Source organism: Mesocricetus auratus, unplaced genomic scaffold, assembly GCF_017639785.1.
Source record: "Mesocricetus auratus isolate SY011 unplaced genomic scaffold, BCM_Maur_2.0 Super-Scaffold_4256, whole genome shotgun sequence".
In the NCBI taxonomy this organism is placed as follows: Eukaryota; Metazoa; Chordata; class Mammalia; order Rodentia; family Cricetidae; genus Mesocricetus; species Mesocricetus auratus.
Window position 1 is genome coordinate 96,378,379 of NW_024429182.1, and position 19,483 is coordinate 96,397,861.

The 19,483-nt window shown below is 41.8% G+C and overlaps 1 protein-coding gene across 6 annotated transcripts in view; it reads right to left on the bottom strand.

The window, feature by feature from the left end:
* Numa1 (nuclear mitotic apparatus protein 1) overlaps positions 1-19,483 on the bottom strand; it is an 80,236-nt gene that overhangs the window by 44,867 nt on the left and 15,886 nt on the right. The window contains exon 1 of one of the 6 annotated variants that reach the window (XR_005881506.1): positions 2,034-2,226. The exons of 1 other annotated variant lie outside the window; for it this stretch is intronic. The gene's annotated coding sequence lies outside the window, so the exon portion shown is untranslated. Of the gene's footprint in view, positions 1-1,582; positions 1,777-2,033; positions 2,227-2,412; positions 2,557-19,483 lie in introns of those variants that run through there. 4 more of the 6 variants (XM_013116303.3, XM_013116304.3, XM_005074045.4 and 1 more) reach the window with 4 other exon arrangements.

Below are 19,483 nucleotides of genomic sequence, written 5' to 3' on the forward strand. Positions count from 1 at the left end.
AGGTTGGGTTGGAGAGATGGTTCAGCAGTAAAGAGTGCAGGCTGAGCCAGACATTGGTGGCACACACCTTTAATGCAAGCTCCAAAGCTACATAGAGAAACCCTGTCTCGAAGAAAAAACAAAAAAGGGACACTGGCTGTCCTTCTAGAGGACCCAGGTCAATTCCCAGCACCCACATGGCAGCTCACAACTGTCTGTAACTCCAGTTCCAGGGAACCCGACAGCCTGATGCAGGCAAAACACCAATGCACATAAATTAAAAAAAAAAAAAAGGCCAACTACTCCATGAGATGTAAATCTTTTCTCTATTCTGGAGAGCCCTAAGTAGGCTATGTGGACCAAATCTGAACAGTTTCTCTACATTTCTGAAACCAGAAGCAAGTGAGCTTGCTACAGGAATTCTCTAATTGCTCTAAGGGATTGACTCACTTTGGGCTCAGGGCTCTCCCTCTTCACTAGGACCCCTCTCTTTGTAATCTAGATTTTGATTTTGAGTCAGAGTCCCGAGTCTCCGGAAGGAATGAAGAGACATCAGGGGAAATCCACGTTGTTTCTTCTAAAGTTGCTTACTAGTTGTCCTTGATGACCCATACTTCCAGAGCACTTGGAGAGGCTGAGGCAGGAGGATGGCTCTGAGTTCTAGGGCAGGCAAGGCCACATAGCAAGACCCTGTCTCAAAAGGGTAGAGCTAATGATCTAAAAGTCTCTCAAAAGTGAAGGTGTCACGCAAATAACATCTAGAAGTTCCTGACAACCCCTTTCAATATTTACAACTTTGAGACTGCAGAAGTACAGATCTGCAGATGGAATCTTCCATCCCCACAAGGTCCCTTGTCTGCCCCATGAAGCCCCAAGCCTCCTGAATGTCTGCAGTCTCCACTTGAGAGACTGCTGTTGCCCTTCATTGTTCTAATTAATAAAGGACAATCTGCTTCTGCTGAGGTACGGCTCTTTATTTACACATCTCCTGGGTCAACCCGGAGCTAACAGTACAGATGCCTATTCCTTTCTCCCATATTCTGTAAGGTCAAGATATGAAAGATGTCAGCAGAAAGGTTGCTAGACTGCGGCCTACAGGCAGGTACTGTGTGAGGTGCCGGCACAAGCGCGCATACACAGCCCTCTGGGACAGTCCATCAGCACTACCTCCAACCACTACATTCCCACACTCTGATCCCTGGCAGCTGACAAAATGTGCAAGTTTTCATTGTCCAACACCGCAAACGCACCTAGGACCACACCAGAATAGGCAAGCCCTCTACTAGACCGCCTCTACAGCTCTAGAGCAGGCACACACACTACTCTTCCCAAACAAAAACACGCTGACATCTATGAGGGGAAAGAAAGGCGCCAACTCCCGGATGTTGGCAAGCTCTGCTGCCAGCGCCTGCTTCTCAGTGTTTACTTGCTCTCCCTTTCCTCTCTCTCCCTCCCTCCCCTTTAAGGATGGCGCAGGAAAGGGAGTTAAGGGGGATGAACCACTCCACCCCACCGCCTCGTTCGTTTCTGAACAACAACAACAAAAAAAAAAAAAAAAGGAAAGAAAGAGGGAGGAAAAGTCTTAGTGTTGGGAGGACCTTACCGGACTCCTAAAGGCAAACGTTTCTACAGGTTTTAATCCGCCATTAGCATTTAAATCTTGAAAGGACAGGAGTAAGGAGGGGGGGAGCAGTGGAAAGTAACCCCACACACAAAAGAAAAGTTGTTGGGTTTCTTCTCAGTCGGCCAGGCAGAAGCAATCTTTCTGGCTGACAGCCAGAAGTGCGTCACAGCCAGGAGTCTGCTTTCTTTAAAGGAACAGCAAGCTTCCGCGCGGTCTGGGAGCGACAGCGACGCCAAGAGCTCTGGGGGAGGGGGCACGCCTGCCAGGAGAACCGAGGCGAAGCCTGCCAGGCCCTAAAAACAGAGCGGGACGCGTGGGGGCAGGGCGCGCGCCAGCAGGCACCATTACTGAAGGGAGAGCGCGCAGCAAGGCCCCCGCCGCCCGTGGCGTAAACACACAAAGCGCACCCGCCGCGGCCGGCCTCACCAACCTGAGATGGCCAGGACACTCCCCCCTTCGCTGCTTTCCAGAGCTTAAGGCAGCAGTGATGGCCTGTCCACCTCTGAGACCAGCCCAGTCGGGCAGGCCCCGAGCCGTCGAACCTAAGGCCAGCCCCTGGCGGGAAACGCGCCCTGCGCAGAGGAAGCTGGGGAGCCGAGCTCCAGGGAGCCGCACAACGCAGGCCTTTTACAGGGGCAGCTTCCTGCGGCGCCTGCGACGGGGGGGCGTGTCTGCAGGCTCACACTCAGCAGCCGCCCGCCCGCCCGCCCTGCGGCACACAAAGCGCAGGCCTCCTTCCACCGCGTTGCCTGCCCGGGGACTTGGCCACCCTAGCCCCATTCCCTGCGGGAAACCTCTTCAGCCCGTACCTTCTGAGTAGCAAGGCCAGGATGTCATGCTATGCCAGCTCCTCCCACTCAGCCACCCAAACAAGCAACCCAGTCAGATTCTGACTGCGGAGCGCAGGCCTGTCCTGGAGGACGCGCTATTGTTGACTGGAATGGCCGCCAAAACCCCAGCTGTGCTGCCAGAACCTAATCCCCTGTTCCTCTGGGCATTTATGGGGAGGGGCTGAGGAGCCAAGGCACAGTTCTGAGTATGGCAGGCACTGGCTGGAGCCCTTAACAGACACAGGCACAGAGTCTGCTGCAACTACATGACTAAAAAGAAAGATGTCTGACTCAGACAAAACCACAGTGGCGTGTCCACCCACTGAACAGCCAAAGCTGCTGAGGAAGCCTACCAGATAGTTCAAAGGAATCCCCTCATCTTACAACTAGAAACATTTATTGAACTATGTGCAAGTATTGCTATTAAGAATTGTTGAGAATACCCATGCAAGAAGTATATCCAACATATGAGGTAGGGTTATAATTCCACAGATCAGAAATGGACTAAAACTTTTTGTTCAAAGATGGTACATATTAACTCATAAAAGATGCGAAGGAACTAACCAGTTTAGAGTAGAAACTGAGGTGATCCTTTAATCTGGATCTCAATGCACCAAAACAAATTTTTCCACAGGGAGAGAGAGGGAGAAGGCAGAAAGGTGTGGTAGCAGTGAAAGAACAGGTGCCAAGGGCGAGCCGGATCAGAACTGCAAAACCCTTAACTTCAAGGGATCAAATAAAGGGTTAGCGCGTTTTTAACAGAGAGCTGTGCTGTGAGGCAGATTTACCTGATAAATGGTTCTCTAGCAGCACTGAGTTAGGAAGCTACTCCAACAGGTGGGAAAGGCACTGAGGACACAGATGGTAAACAGAATAGGGGAATGAGAACCACTGAGGAGAGAAACTGACAAAAAGCAAGAGGAAACCCAGACCTACCATGGTAGCAAATGCTTACAATCCCAGAAATCAGGAGGCAGAGGCAGAAGGCAAGGTCAAGGCCAGTCTGGTCTACTACTAGAGTTCCAGGTCAGCCAGGGCAACACAGTAAAACCCAAACTAAACAAAGGAGGAAACTGTACAGGGGAAGAAAATATATGGGATCACACGTGAATCAAATGTGAGGAGGCGATGAGGCAGTAGCTAATATATACAGTAGATAATGTTTACTAAGTACCTACCAATGTGCCTCAAACCATTCTACTGACCTCATATGTATCTCATTTCATTAAGGTTCAACACCTCTTTATGAAGAAGGTAAACTACAACTCAACTGTAGACATGAGGAAAATAAGTCACAGAAAAACTATCTTCCACACATCACTCGTAACTTGCAGTTAGATACATAGCACTGACAAGTAATCTCTGTGCTTCAGATTCCTATGTAAATTAGAGCCTCCTTTGCTTTAAGGGTATGAGTATTAACTCAGCAACATTTACAAGGTTCCTAACACACATAAGGTGCTAGTTAGTGCTTCACAATGGCTGATTCCTGTTTGGAATTTTGGTTCCTGTCACCAGAGTGTCCCAGCAGAAGATGGTTCACCAGTGCTGAAGAAGTTGGAGATGTTCCTTGTGAGCAGGGGATGGTGCCTTTTCCCCACCAGTCCACCTTTTGACTTTTACTTTATAGGGACACCTCAAATCTCACTCCCTCCAATATCAACAGTTAACAGTAGCAGACTATTGGAAACAATCACTTGGGGACTTCCTATACTATATGTTTTTTTTAAAGATTTATTTTATTTATTATGAATACAACATCCTGCCTCCATGTATGTCTGCATGCAAGAAGAGGGCACAAGATCTCATTACAGATGGTTGTGAGCCACCATGTGGTTGCTGGGAATTGAACTCAGGACCTCTGGAAGAGCAGTCAGTGCTCTTAACCTCTGAGCCATCTCTCCAGCCCTACTATATGTTTTTATGTTTGGATTTTTTTGTTTTTTAATTTTTCAAGACAGGGTTTCTCTGTGTGTAGCTCTGGCTGTCCTGCAATCTGCTCTACAGACCAGGCTGGCCTTCAACTCAAAAGATCTACTTGCCTCTGCCTCCAGTGTTGGGATTAAAAGCATGCTCCATTACAGCCCAGCTGTATTTATTTTGTATTTATTTTTAATAACCATATACAAGAAGGCAAGATGGCTCAGAAGGTATGCCTGGCCTGAGTTGAAGTCTTGGGACCCATATGGTAGAAGAAAACTTACTTCCAGGGCTCTCTTACACACACAAACACATGGTTTTTAAGGTATTTAAACAGCATAATAGCCATATACACTAATTAAAAAATAATAATCTTACATGTATTTGCATGAAAGTCCTGTGTTCCATCTGGAATGCCAGCTCCTTAAGGACATATACCCCAGTTCCTTCTTTATGATCAGCCATAGTCTCTAGCTTATTACCAAGGTTCATTAAAACTGTTCTACTCGACTACATTTGGATGGCAGCCTTCCAAATACAACCTCTAGCCACCAAGAGAATGTCTATCTTGAGTAGAGATGAGGAAGGATCAGATACATACATACCACTGCAGACATTGTTTCTCCCAGAACTACGGCCTGTTCTCACCATACCTTTGTAGTCAGTACTTAGCAACTGCTATTAGTAAAAAGGAAGGCTCATATTCAAAGGACTGCAACAAATACAAATTTTCACTTTTGTTTTGATGTTGGGGGGCGGGTTCGAGATGGTTTCTCTGTGTAACAGCTCTGGCTGTCCTAGAACTCGCTTTGTAGACCATACTGGCCTTGAGCTCACAGAGATCCTCCTGTCTCTGCTTCCTTAGTGCTGAGATTACAGGCTTGAGCTACCACTGCCTGACAGCACAAATTTTCACATTTTATAGAAAAGAAAGTGGCAAAAATAATTTAAAGACTGGTACAATCAACACCCTAGGAAAATTGGTTTTAAAATAAAAGGCCTGCTAAACTCCCCACCCCACCTTCCAGCCCCATTTGGTACTGTCAGCCCTGAAACTTCACAGCTAAGACAGAATTGATGCTGTATCTCCCCATCTTGCCCCTGCTCTAAACACTTTTAAGGCCAACTAACTTTTGGGCTAGCCAGGAAGTTTGGCAAGTTTCTGCACTACTCTTTTCTCAAATGCAGAACAAAATTACCTTAGCCTCTCCTACTCAAGAATGATCACTTTGCTCCGGCCAGGTTCTGCAAGTCATTCACTACCCACCCACACCCACCCCCCCCCAATATACACCAAAAAATAAAAGAAAGAAAGAGAAAAGGAGGGAGGATAGGAATACTGAAAACATTTAAAGAAAGAAAAGGGTTGGGGAGGAGTTGGCTAATGTAATGCAGGAGTTCGGATAGAAGTTGGAGAGAATGATGCTAGTTAGAAGCACACACGTGTTCTAAAGGGTCTGGGTAACATTCCATCTCCCAGTGTCATCAGTAGGCTACAGCATTTTAGTGTTCATTTTATTATTCTTGTTTAAGATGTCAGTGTTATAAGTTTTCATGTATATTACCCTTTTACAGTTTAAACAAATGACAAGAAGCCTATGCCTTAACTCAGTGGTTGAACACTGCCTAGCATATATGAAGCTTTTGGTTTTATCATCAGCAATGAAAAAGAATTAAAGATCCACAGAAAGTAATTGCCCTGAGACAGCCCAAAACCAGGGTGACTCTAACATAAATAACTAGCAGGGTATTCAAGGCCTCTATAACCTGGTTCCAGTGTTACCTCCTAGTCATCCAGGCCTTTACCCAAACCCTCCACCCTGCCAGGCAGGTCTCTAAGACCATAGATTTTTCTGAAGTTTAGACGGGATGTCTTGTGTAAAGGACTGGCTCTAGGGACAGACAAAACTGGGCTCTAGATCTAAATTGTTGGCTGTAATACCTGCTAGCTAGGTGACCTTGTGCAAGTTAGTTAAGGTTTCTAATTCTTGGGTTCATTTTCTCTAAAATAGAGGTAATCAGAGTATTTACCTCATTGAGTTAATATGAGGACTAAAAACCAAAAAACAAAACATGGCAAGTGCTTAGTATAGTGCCTGTTACTCTTAATTACAGTAATAGCAGCAGCAACAATGATGGTCTAGGTATTTATTATGCCAGGATATCAAGTGGCAGAGTAAAGACCAGAAGACACTGCATATGGTTGTTTTAAAGATCAGAATGCCTGAGGTTCAGGACTTGGGTAACTTGTTTACATGAACTAGTCTTTTAAGAGAGACATTGTGCACCATGCCCCGTTGCATTAGAGAAGACAGTCATGAATAAATCAAAGCTAGTACATTCTTTCCAGTTGGTGGTGGCACACATCTCTAATCCCAGCACTAGGGAGGCAGTGGTGTGCGAGTTCAAAGGCAACCTGGTTTACATAGTGAGTTCTAGGACAACTAGAGCTACATAGTGAAACCCCGTTTTGAAAACAAAAACTAGCAAGACTCATTAGAAGCAACAAGCACTGAAGAAAAGGTCTTCCACTAGAGAGATGCTGCAATCCCTCAGGCTAAGAAAGGAGAGCTGGCTGAAGGGATGGACTGTTTCAGAGGCCTGACCTCCAGCTCATTTACCACCACCCTGTTCTCCCTCTCCAGAGGGCAGTGCGGTTAATGAGTCACTGTTGGAAAGCCTGAAGCTTTCTGGGAAGAAAAGCAGAGGGCAAAGCAATACCCAAGAGGTCACACTCAGTTCTCCCATAAGAAGGCCATTCTACAAAACTCCTAGGACCTGTTTCAGCGCCACATAGTAGTAAAATGACTGTGTGCCCTTATAGGTAATATATCTGGTACAGTATTTGTTTATAAGCACAGAATTATGAAAAAGGGGCAAAGAAAATGATCAGCCGGAATTTGTAACTCTCAGGGAAAGCCTCAAATCCATAATGGCAGAAAACATGTTACATTCGATGTTGAAAGCCCCTGGAGGTAAGTTCTGGACATGTCACTTGCTACCTATGTGTCTTTGGGCAAACCACTAGCTTGGGTCTCTGTAACAAAGAGGATTAGACTAGAGCACATATATCTAAAGTACTCCTCCCCAAAATTCCCATGATTTTAATCGAAGGATAACATACCATCTATCACTGACCCTGCCATAGAACTAATTTTCTAAGAATACCTACAAAGTATCAGTGGTTTATTTGTCATTGTACTGGATCCCATGCCTAAAGGGAAACACAGGCAGGGCTCATCAATACTGAAAAAAAGTGGTCCCTGAAAACAAGTATCTTTAGGTTGGCACATAATAGGTGTCTAAACTATACTTGAGGTTTTTTCTTTAAACTAGTTTGAAGGACTGGACCTAACACAGGCATATAAAAATTTAAAAACCCTAAAATTGGAACAGATTTCAAAAATATAAGCAGGCTATTCTTTTTTTTTTTTTTTTGGTTTTTTTTTGGTTTTTTTTGAGACAGGGTTTCTCTGTGGCTTTGGAGACTGTCCTGGAACTAGCTCTTATAGACCAGGCTGGTCTCGAACTCACAAAGATCCGCCTGCCTCTGCCTCCTGAGTGCTGGGATTAAAGGCGTGCGCCACCAACGCCCGCCCGGCGTAAGCAAGGCTATTCTGACTTCTCAGTTAATCCCTTGCCAAAGAACCCCGAGAAGCTAGCATCTACTATTCTCAGTAGGAAAACCCATTGAATTTCAAGAATAGCAGTCGAGGCTACAGAGCCAGCACTTACTTAAATTCCACTTGTCCAATCACTGCTTCCTCCATCTCAGGTACAACCTAAGCCTTTCGGCTCAGTACAGGTCTCTGTGTATACAAAGCATGACTGTGGTTCACTGTTTATGTTTCTACCATATGAAACACGCTCATGAAGTTGGCAGTGCAGATGTCATTCTCCCCATCTTTAAAGATGCTAAATAAAAGCTGGGTGATGGTGGTGTACACCTTTAATCCCAGCACTCAGGAGGCAGAGGCAGGTAGATATCTGTGAGTTCAAGGACAGCCTGGTCTACAGAGAGTTCAAGGACAGTCAGGACTATTTCACAGAGAAATCCTGTCTCCAAAAGCAAAACAAACAAACAAACAAAAGATGCTAAATAAATTGGCTGTGTTGGTGTACACCTATAATATAAGCCTTGCACTTAGGAGGCAGAGGCTGGTGGGGCTTTGTGATTTCATAGCCAGCCTGGTCTACATAAAGAGTCTCTGGCCAGCCAGAGCTACACAGTAAGACCCTGTCTCAACGTAAGTAGGGATGGGGGAGGGCTGAAGAAATGGCTCAGCGATTAAGAGCCCTGGCTGTTCTTCCAGAGTACCCAGGTTTAATTCCCAGAACCAACATGACAGCTCACTTTCCAGAGGATCCAGTTTCCCCATACAGACAGACATACAAGATGGCAAAAGACCACTGTACATGAAATAAATGAATGTCAAATAATTAACCTGTAAGAGAAAAAAATTATAAAATTTTATGCAAGCAGTTTATACAATGAAACTTCCCCTTTTAGAACTTTTTGTTTAGATACAACTCCTCTAAAATATATGTTGCTTAGGCTGGAGATAGAGCTCAGCTGTTAAAAGCTAGTCTTACACCAAAACACAAAATCTATGCTGCTTTTTTTTTATTAGAATACAAGAAACGTAATCAGGGATATTAAACAAAAATATGAAAGAAGCAATTCTATTTACTGTAATAGAGATTTGAAAAACCCCATTGAATAAAAATCACACCTGGCTTGGCAGTGGTGGCATACATCTTTAATCTCAGCACTCGGGAGGCAGAGGCAGGCAGATCTCTGTGAGTTCAAGGCTGGTCTACAAAGTGAGTTCCAGGACATCCTCTAAAACTACAGAGAAGCCCTGTCTCAAAAAACCAGAAACAACACAAAGGAAGGGAAGGAGGGAGGGAGGGAGGAAATATAAGGGGCACAGAATATGCAAAATGTTTGTCCTAGTTTGCTTCATTGTTACTGTAATATAACACTAACCAAAAGTGAGTTGGAAGGCCTGGAGAGACAACTCAGTGGCTAAAAGCACTGGCTGCTCTTCCAGAGGACCTAGGTTTAGCTCCCAGCACCCACATGTCAGTTCACAATGGTCTATAACTCCAAAGAATCCAACTCTCTCTTCTGGCCTCTGAAGTAACAGGTGTGCATATGATCCTCAGGCCTACACGCAGGCAAAACACCCATACACATAAAATGAATTTTTTTTTTTTTATTTTTTTGGTTTTTACGAGACAGGGTTTCTCTGTATTGTTTTGGAGGCTATCGGTCCAGCCCAGCTTCGAACTCACAGAGCCTGCCTCTGCTTCCCGAGTGCTGGGATTAAAGGCGTGCACCACCACCGCCCGGCAAAATGAAATAATTTTTAAGTAACTTGTGGTGGAAACATTTTTTCCCTAGGAAGACATAGGCATTCTTAATGGGGGAAGTCCTCCTGTGTATATATTTATCTTATTGGTTGATAAATAAAGCACTGTTGGCCAATAAGGAAGCAAGATAGGTGGGAATAGGAGGATTCTGGGAAACAGAGGCATAGTCAGTCACCATGTAGAACAGAGAGAAGAGGTCCGGACCCAAAATACTCAGATTAGCAGTTATGCTTTAATAATTAAGTCAGAGCTAGCCAACAAGAAACCATTACAAATGGCCAACAGCTTCATAATTAATATTAGTGTCCTGTGTGTTCATTTGAAACTGATACGGCTTAGGGACTAAGGCCAGCCTGGTCTACATAGTGAGTTCCAGGACAGCCTCCAAAACAATACAGAAAAAGCCTGTCTCAAAAAACCAAAAAAAAATTTAAAAAAAAAAATATATATATAGGCTTAGGAAAGAGAAGCAAGATAATGGCTGGGTGTGGTGGCACAGCCTTTAATCCCAGCACTCCAGAGTCAGAGGCAGATGGATTTCCACAGAGGAACCCTGTCTCAGAGAAAAAAATAAACAAAAGTAAAAGAAATAAGAGTAATAAAAAAGCCACGTAAAGATGGAAAATACAGAGACTGGATACTGTATGCTATTGTGCTGTTTTTGAATTGTTTAATTGCTGTGGAATGAGCAACAACTGCTAAAAGACATTTGATTATCAATGCTGCTGGATTAATCTAACTTATATACTTTAAAAATGCTTTGACTTCTAAATTTAAATATAAGGACAGCTTACTTGGGAAAAGAGTTTCTGCTGTGTTTCCACAGAAAATGAAAAGCTGTGGATTCCTTCCAGATTTCTATGATTTTAGGAAGCAAGCCCCCCCTGAAGCAGATGCCCAAGTGATCCAACATCTAAAACAGCTGAAATGATGCAGCCTTGCAGACTACAAAAAACAAGGACCTGGCCAGGTTTCTGTGTTTTGTCATGATCCCCATGGTATGGACATCGCCCACAACCAGCAGGAAGCAGTTCGGAATAAACAATGCCCAAATTCCCAAATATTGTTTATAAATTTTTGTTTTCATTTAAATGGGGTTGCTTATAAATGGTAATGATCACAATCAATGTCTTCCTAAAGGGAAAAAAGGGATTATGGCAAAGAAATGAATACTTCGCATTGGAATGGATTGTCATTTATTGGTATAAATTTAAAGTCAATTTTGTGATATATATATATATATATACATATATATACATATATATTTCTCTTGCTTAGATATTGTGTTTATACAGTTCTTTTAAAATGAAATGTATAATTAAGCACAGATTATAGATAATTACCTATAATAGTCAAAACAGGTTAGTTAGGTACTTTTAGATATACAGAGATGCATTTGAGATAGATATTCTTCAAACCTTTCAAAGACCTACAGAATGTATGGCATTTACATGGTTTAGGGTTTTTCATGATAGTGAGACACAACTAATCCTGGCACACCAATTACATCTGAGAGGAAGATGGGCATTGAAGAAACTTGTTATAGAGTTTGCTTTCAAATACAAGATTAGCCATTTGGGCAAACAACTGCTCTTGCCTGGACTGTTTGACTGTTGCTATATAACTGGAGATGTAGGGCCCACAGGAAAGTGACTGCTAAACTTACAAAACAAGATGGACAGTCCTAAAGGGTTCCTGCTTCATGGAAGAGTTTGCTGGACTTTCTGCAGGACACAAAAAAATGACTGACAAACTGCCAATGCAAGTGGACAGTTTGAAATTTCCTGCTTTGCTGAGGAGTCTGCCAGACACACTGTGGCCTATGGGCCGAAGATGGATGCCCCAGCGTTACAGAGGAACATTCTAGAGTTCATATATTATCCTTCTGTGGTTTTTGATGGAGATGAAAACAGATAGTTATAGTTTTCCTTAGTTATGATAAAAGATAAGCTAATATAAGACTTTAGACTCACACAGATAGGAGAGATGATAAAATTCTTTAAATCTTACTGTTAATGGACTAAATATTGTAATTATAGTTCTTACTTGATAACTGTTCTGTTATATATAATTTGACTATGTTAAAGTTAAAACCTTTCTTATTATTCAGACAGAAAAGAAGAGATTATGGGGGAAGTTCTTCTGTGTATATGTTTATCTTATTGGTTGACAAATAAAGCACTGTTGGCCAATGGGGAAGCAAGATAGGTAGTACTAGGAGTCAAGGATGATTCTGGGAAATGTAGTCAAGAGTAGAATAGCCATGTGATCCTGGGAGGAGAGGACACGTCAGGATAGCGTCCTTGGAAAGATAAGTCCTTATAAAAATATATAATAGTTGACATGAGTTAATACTTAAGACAGAACTAGAGAATGAGAAGCCCTGGACATTGGCTGACAACTTTGTAACTATATAGTGGCTCATGTGTTATTTGGGGGCTGAGACAGAGGCAGGAACCAGGCAGATGGTGGGAAAGAGTACACATTACACATTCTTTTTTTTTCATATATCAAACTGTATTTTAAAAGTGAACACACACACACACACAACAGGTCAAGCAGTGGTGGTGCACACCTTTAATCCCAGCATTGGGGAGGCAGAGGCAGATGGATCTCTGTGAATTCGAGACCAGTCTATGCTCTACAAAGGCTAGTTCCAGGACAGCCTCCAAAGCCACAGAGAAACCATCTCAAAAAGCAAAACAGAACAACAAAAAAAGTGAACCCACTTTGCCAGACATGGTAGCACACTGTAATCCCAGCACTGGGGAGGCTGAAACAAGTGAGATTGAGATCTTATTCAAGGCCAGTCTTGATTACTAGAGAGTTTTGAGTTCAAGAATATTCAGAGTTATATTAGACCCTGTTTCAAAACTAAACAAGCAAATTGGAAATGAACAAACAAAAGGCAAATCATTTTTAAATGAAATCTTTATATAGAACCCTGGGATATAGATACAGATAAAAGTAGTTTTCTTTTGTTTTTCTAGATAGGGTTTCTTTGTGTAGCTCTGGCTGTCCTAAAACTCTCTGTAGACCAAGCTGGCATTGTACTCAGAGATCCACCTGCCTCCTGAATGCTGAGATTAACGACGTGTACCACTTGGGGCTGGAGAGATGGCTGAGCAGTTAAAAGCATTGGCTGTTCTTCCAGAGGACCAGGGTTCAATTCCCAGAACCTGTGACAGCTCATAACCATAACTGTCTGTGACTCCAGTTCCAGGGGATATGACACCTTCACACCAATGCAATTAAATTATTTTAAAAAAAAAAGATGTGCACTACCAGCCCAACTGAAGAAGGTTTAAGTAAAGATATGTGTGTGTGTGTGTGTGTATATATATATATATATATATATATATATATACACACACACATATATATAGCTTCAAGTCTTTGTTTCCACCTGGTTCTTACACCTTTTGTGAAATGGAATATAAAACCACTGTCAATGTCAAACAGAAAGTGATATTATGTCTGAAAGTGACAAAAAAAACTTTAAAAATTACTTATGAGAAATCTATATATTTAAGAATGAGAAAAGCAAAATTCTAGAAATACTTTAAATGTCAAACTAGTGAATGGATACCAGAAAACAAGAAAGGTATGCAAGCGTAATAACAATTTCTTTTCATTGAGAATATTAATTCAATCAAACATATATTAATCTTGATAACCTTACTGAAGAAGTTTTAAAATGCTGATCAAGAATCCAATTATCACAAGACTTATATGTAGAATTAATATTTACACCCAAATCTGTTTCACTTCAAAATTCATAATCTAATCCAGGCAAACTAAGAGTTACATCTTAGACTTGAGTTGCCTCTGAGTTATAAGTAATCAAGAAGTAGTGGAGGGCTCGAGAGATGGCTCAGAGTTTAAGAGCACTAACTGATCTTCCAGAGGTCCTGAATTCAATTCCCAGCAACTACATAGTGGTTCACAACCATCTATAATGAGAACTGGTGCCTTCTTCAGACATGATTTTCAAGACAAAGTTTCTCTATAGCTTTAGAGCCTGTCCTGGAACTTGCTCTGTAGGCCTGGCTGGCCTGGAACTCACATAGATCCGCCTGCCTCTGATAACCAAGTGCTGGGGATTAAAGTGTGCGCCACCACCGGAAGTTCTTTTGTTTGTTAATAACCAATGTCACTTGAAAGATTCACCAGCTACTTCTGGCAAGATTGCTCAGTAAGTAAAGACACTTGCAACCAAGCCTAACAATATGAGTTTGAACCCCAAAAGGAAGGAAAAAACTCCTAAAGCTCTCTTATCTTCACATTTCACAACAATTACACGTGCACTCCTTTACAGATAAAGTCATGTGTAAGCCTTTAATTACAGCAGTTGGATGGTAAACACAGGTGGATCTCTGTGTGTTTGAGAACAGCCTGGTCTATATAGCAAGTCCCAGACAGTGGTAAAGTTTTAAGAATCACTGATTATAAAATGCATCCCAATTTTAGTGTTAAAATGTTTTTTAAAGTGTTTTAAAGCTAATGAAATACACAGTTTTGACCTCAAGAAGCATCTGGAAACAGACTTGTGAAGTATTATCTGTTTGTACAAACATTGTAGTTGCTTTATTTGGTTTTTTGAGACAAGATCTCATGTAACCCAAGTTCATTTTTTTTTTTTTTTTTTTTTTTTGGTTTTTTTCCAAGACAGGGTTTCTCTGTGGCTTTGGAGGCTGTCCTGAAACTCCTTTGGTAGTCCAGGCTGGCCTCAAACTCACAGAGATCCGCCTGCCTCTGCCTCCCGAGTGCTGGGATTAAAGGCATGCGCCACCAACACCTGGCCAAGAAACTTCATTTCTTGCTTATACAAATTTAATTTCCTTGTTCTCCAAAACACATTAGGTAATACAAAGTAAGGTAAGTCTAAATACAGGGTCACATGCCTGTAATCATAGAACTTAGAAGGTAGATGCAGAAAGATCTGTCATTTGATGTCAGCCTGGGCTACATAGCAGGCTCCACTCCAGCCTGAGCAACATATAAGATTTTTACCTCAAAAAAAAAAATTGGATAAGACAAAATTAACCTTGCATTCCTCACCAAGTTCTCCCCAAGATGAGAAATGTAACACTTTTCTGTGTCCTCTAAACACGTAAGTACAAATGTATTAGATACAGATTCCTGTTGTTTTCTATATTTAGAATACTATGTCTACACTTTGCACTTGGATACTCTGGTTTCATTTAATAATTCACCAAGCATTAGGGAGGTAGCTAAGTAGCAGAGCACTTGCCACACACATAAAACAAGGAAAGATAGTTCATTAATGTTTATATTTATGTATATATGTCTGATGTATGTATTTATGTATGTATGTATACCACATGCATGCAGGAGTCCTCAGGTCAGAAAGGGCATCAAATACCCTGGCACTGGAGTTGCAGGCAGTTGTAAATAACCATGTAGGAGTCAGAACCAAAACCCCCAGGTCCTACATAAGAGCAGTAAGAGTTCCTAACAACAGAGTGTTCTCTTCAATACCAAGAATAATTTATCATATATATACTCAGATATCAATAAATAAAATTATAACTCACATGTTTTCAAGCTGTACATAAAGGAAATATCATGATGCATTTTCTTATCTTCTTACTGATGGACATTGCTATTTTCCTTTTGAGCTAGAAACCCAATCTGTTTCCCAGGCTGGCCTCTATCTCCTGAATAACTGGGACTACAGGCATGTGACACTGTGCCTAATGACACAATCTGTAACCATTTCAAACAAAACTGCAATGAAAATTCCTGGAGCTGCAGAGGTGGCTCAGCAGTTAAGAGCACTGACTGCTCTTCCAGAGGCTCTGGGTTCAATTGCCAGCAACCACATGGTGACTCACAATCATCTCACAACTGTAGTATGATGAGATCCAATGTCTTCTGGTGTGCAGATGTATATGCAGACAAAACACCCACATACATAAACAATTAAATCTTTGTTAAAAAGAAAATTCTTGTATATATTTCTTTTTTTGTGTGTGCGTGTGTTTTGTTTTTTGGGTTTTTGTTTTTGTTTTTGTTTTTTTGAGACAGGGTTTCTCTGTGTAGCCCTGACCATCCTGGAGCTCACCCTGCAGACCAGGCTGGCCTCAAACTCAAGAGATCCACATGCATCTGCCTACTGAGTGCTGGGATTAAAGGCGTATGCCACCACTGCCTGGCTTGTATCTATTTCTCATAGAAAAGAACGATTTTTACAAACTTTCTTTGTCTTGTTTCTTGGATTTCTCTGGGGCAGTTAGGACTGCTGGGCCAAGATCTCTATATATAAACAAGCTGACCTTAAGCTTTGATCCTCCTGCTTTAGCTTCCAAAGTGGTTCACGTAACATGCTTGTACAGCCATACCTGGCTTTGTTGAGACAAGAGTCTCATGTAGCTCAGGCTAGCCTCAAATTCACTGTATACCTGAGACTGGCCTTGAACTCCCGCATCCTGCCTCTACTTTCCAAGTGCTATGACTAAGGCAGGTATCAAACCTGGCTCCTTTCTCTCTCTTTTTTTTAAATGTACTATATATATGTGTGTCATGGCATTTACATATCTAGTCAGAGAACAACTTTCAGGAATTAGTTCTCTTCATCTATGACATGGATCCTAATGATCAAAATGGTGGTCAGGCTTATCAGAGAGTGTCTGAACCAGTGAGCAATTACAAGAATTATGCTACCATTCTAACTAATTCCAAGGTTTTAATTTCTGATACAACATTCTACCTTCCTTTCTCATAGAACTATCCATAGTCCAGTGTGATAGTGGAAAGAAAAAGCAATTTGGAGCCACGTAGCTGAGTGTGGTAACTCACACCCATAACTCCTCAGAGACTAATAAAGGAGTATTGTTTTGAGTTCAAGGTCAGCCTGGAAACTACATACTTGAGGTCTAGATCAGACTAGCTTGGGTTATAGAACCTATCTCAAAAATAAATAGACAGACAGACAGATGTATGAAGCATGAGTTATTATTGCTAGTCACCTCCTCTCCCAGCCACCTTCAAATGCCATTCCATCCTCCACATCAACATGTGGTCCCTATCCTAATCTCAGCACCTGCTTCTAACTCAACTCCTATGGGCAGATCTGGCTTGGGGACTTAATTGTATTTTGTTAACACTTCTGATCCTGGCAAGTACAGACAGACCCACCAGTTCAGTTACCTGAACAATTGAGAAAGAGAAAGAATATTTTGTGGTGACATTTTGTTTATGATCTAACAAATAAAGCTTGCCTGAAGATCAGAGTGCAAAGCTAGCCACACTAGTTAGTAAAGAAGTCAGGCAGTGGTGGCATACACCTTTAATCCCAGCACTCAGGAGATAGGCAGATGGATCTCTGAGTTCAAGGCCACCCTGGGCTATGCAAGATTGAATCTGTCTAAAAGAGAAAGAGCTCACACAAAGGTGATCTCGGCATTTGGGATCCATGCCTTTAATCCCAGCACTAGAGAGGAATATAAAGCAGGAGGAAACAGGAGCTCGGTGCAGTCTGAGGAGCAGTGCAGTCTGAGGATGCAGTCTGAGGGTAGGATCACCCTTTCAGTCTGAGCATTGGTACATATGAGAACTGTCTAGTGACTGGCTGCTTTGCTTCTCTGATCTAGAGCTCCTCGGCTAGCTAGTCTTACCAAATCAGTGAAAACCCTTGTCTCAAAACACACACACACACACACACACACACACACACACACACACACAAGGTGAGAGGCAATAAAGGGAGACACCTTCATGAGTACACACACAAAAATTACTTGTGCTGGCTGTAGTAGTACAGTTTGTAATCTGAGCTACTTGAGAGGCTGAGGTAGGAGGATTATAAATACAATGCTGTCCTAAATAACTTACTGAGAATCTGTCTCAAAATAGAAATAATAATTACAAAAAGAAGGGGGAGGCTGCTAAGGAAATAGCTCAGTTCTAGAGTGCTTGTCTATCATGGCAAAGTTTAATCTCCAATACCTATCACTCTCCCAATCTCCCAAATGTCTCTGATATATCTCCATATTAGTATATAATTGATTCCCAATATTTTTAAAGCCTTGAGAAAAGTCTTATACTTAGAATCTTCTACAATTTTCTTCTTCCATTTTACTATACCTGAACAATTAGGTGGGTCAATGCAAAGCATGTAGCATTGATAATCCTGGTATGAGATACTTCTTTCTACAGGCAAACAATTATTTTTCTGAGGCTAAATACAGCCATACCTACTCATTTATTCTCTAATTGCAGTTAACAGCTGCAATCATGTGGCCTGGAAAGCCTAAAATATTTATTTCTTGGGCAAAAAATAACAATAATCCACATTTAACATCTAAAGGCCAAATTGCCTACAGTCCAGCTATGCTATAATATGGCTCATTTTCTCATGAATCTATATATATAGTATAGATCTGGCATACAATATTGAAAGAAAGACCTCAAAACACACAAAAATAAAGCCAAAAGACTATCTCTTAAGAATGGGCTAAGACACTAAAAGTTTTTATGATGCCAGGCATAGTGGCACCTGCCTTTAATCCCAGAATTCATCCACACCTTCTCTACCTAACACCTTAAACCTTACACTTAAAAATAGACCAAGATCAGCTCACACCTTTAATCCCAGCACTTCGGAGGCAGAGGCAGATGGATCTCTTGTTAGTTCAAAGCCAGCTTGATCTACAGAGTGAATTCCAGGACAACCAAAGTTACACAGAGAAACCCTGTCTTGAGAACTGGAGAGATGCCTCAGAGGTTAAGAGCTGCTCTTCCAGAGGCCCTGAGTTCAATTCCCAGCAACCACATAGTAGCTCACAATCATCCGTAATGAGATCTGGTGCTCTCTTCTGATGTGTAGGCATATGTGCCAGAGCACTGTATAAATAATAAAGAAACCCTGTCTTGAAAAACTAATAGACTACCGCCTATGTGAACTGGGTCATGTCTCACACACGCACATACACACGCTTTCTCCTCTCCTCTCTCTCCTGTCTCTCTCTTTCCTCTGTCTGTCTCTGTCTCTGTCTCTCCAACACTTAATCTTATACAGATAAGATCAAAATTCCTTAGCATATTTGGGGCTGAAGAGATGGCTCAATGATTTAGAACACTTGCTCTTGCAGAAGACCTAGGTTTTATTTCCAGTACCCATGTAGTAGCTCACAATCATCTGTAACTCCAGTTCCAGGGGATCCAACAGCCTCTTCTGACCTTTGTTGGCACCTACACACATGTAGACCAAGCATTCATACATAAAAAAAAATGAAACTAGAAAAAAATTTCAAGTTCACTAAGGTCTAGCTTTCCAGTTTCCTTTCCAATCTCATCTCCAGCTCACTCTCTGAAAATACTAATTCAAGTATATTTACCCCAACATGCAGACATTATGTAGGTTCCGTATCACTGCCCACAGTGTGAATCTGAAATACCCTGCCCTCTGTACCTCTTGTACTCCCATTCATCCTTTATAATGACTAAAATGCCTTCTCTCTTCAGCTCTTCTAGCTCCTCCCACAAAAAAGAACAGATGTTCTTTCTCCGATAGGGCCCCTTACTAGTTGTTACTCTACATACTTTATTTCATTCTCCTTACAGGAATGCTATCTGTTTCATCCAAATTAATTAAGATCCAAAAAGACAAAAAAAAATTTAGTTTCACTTCCCACAACACCTGTACATGGTAACTATTAAATAATGCTTCCTGACAGATAATTGGCCCTAACTTAAAACTTAGTAAACTGCTCCATTAGGCAGCCAGTGG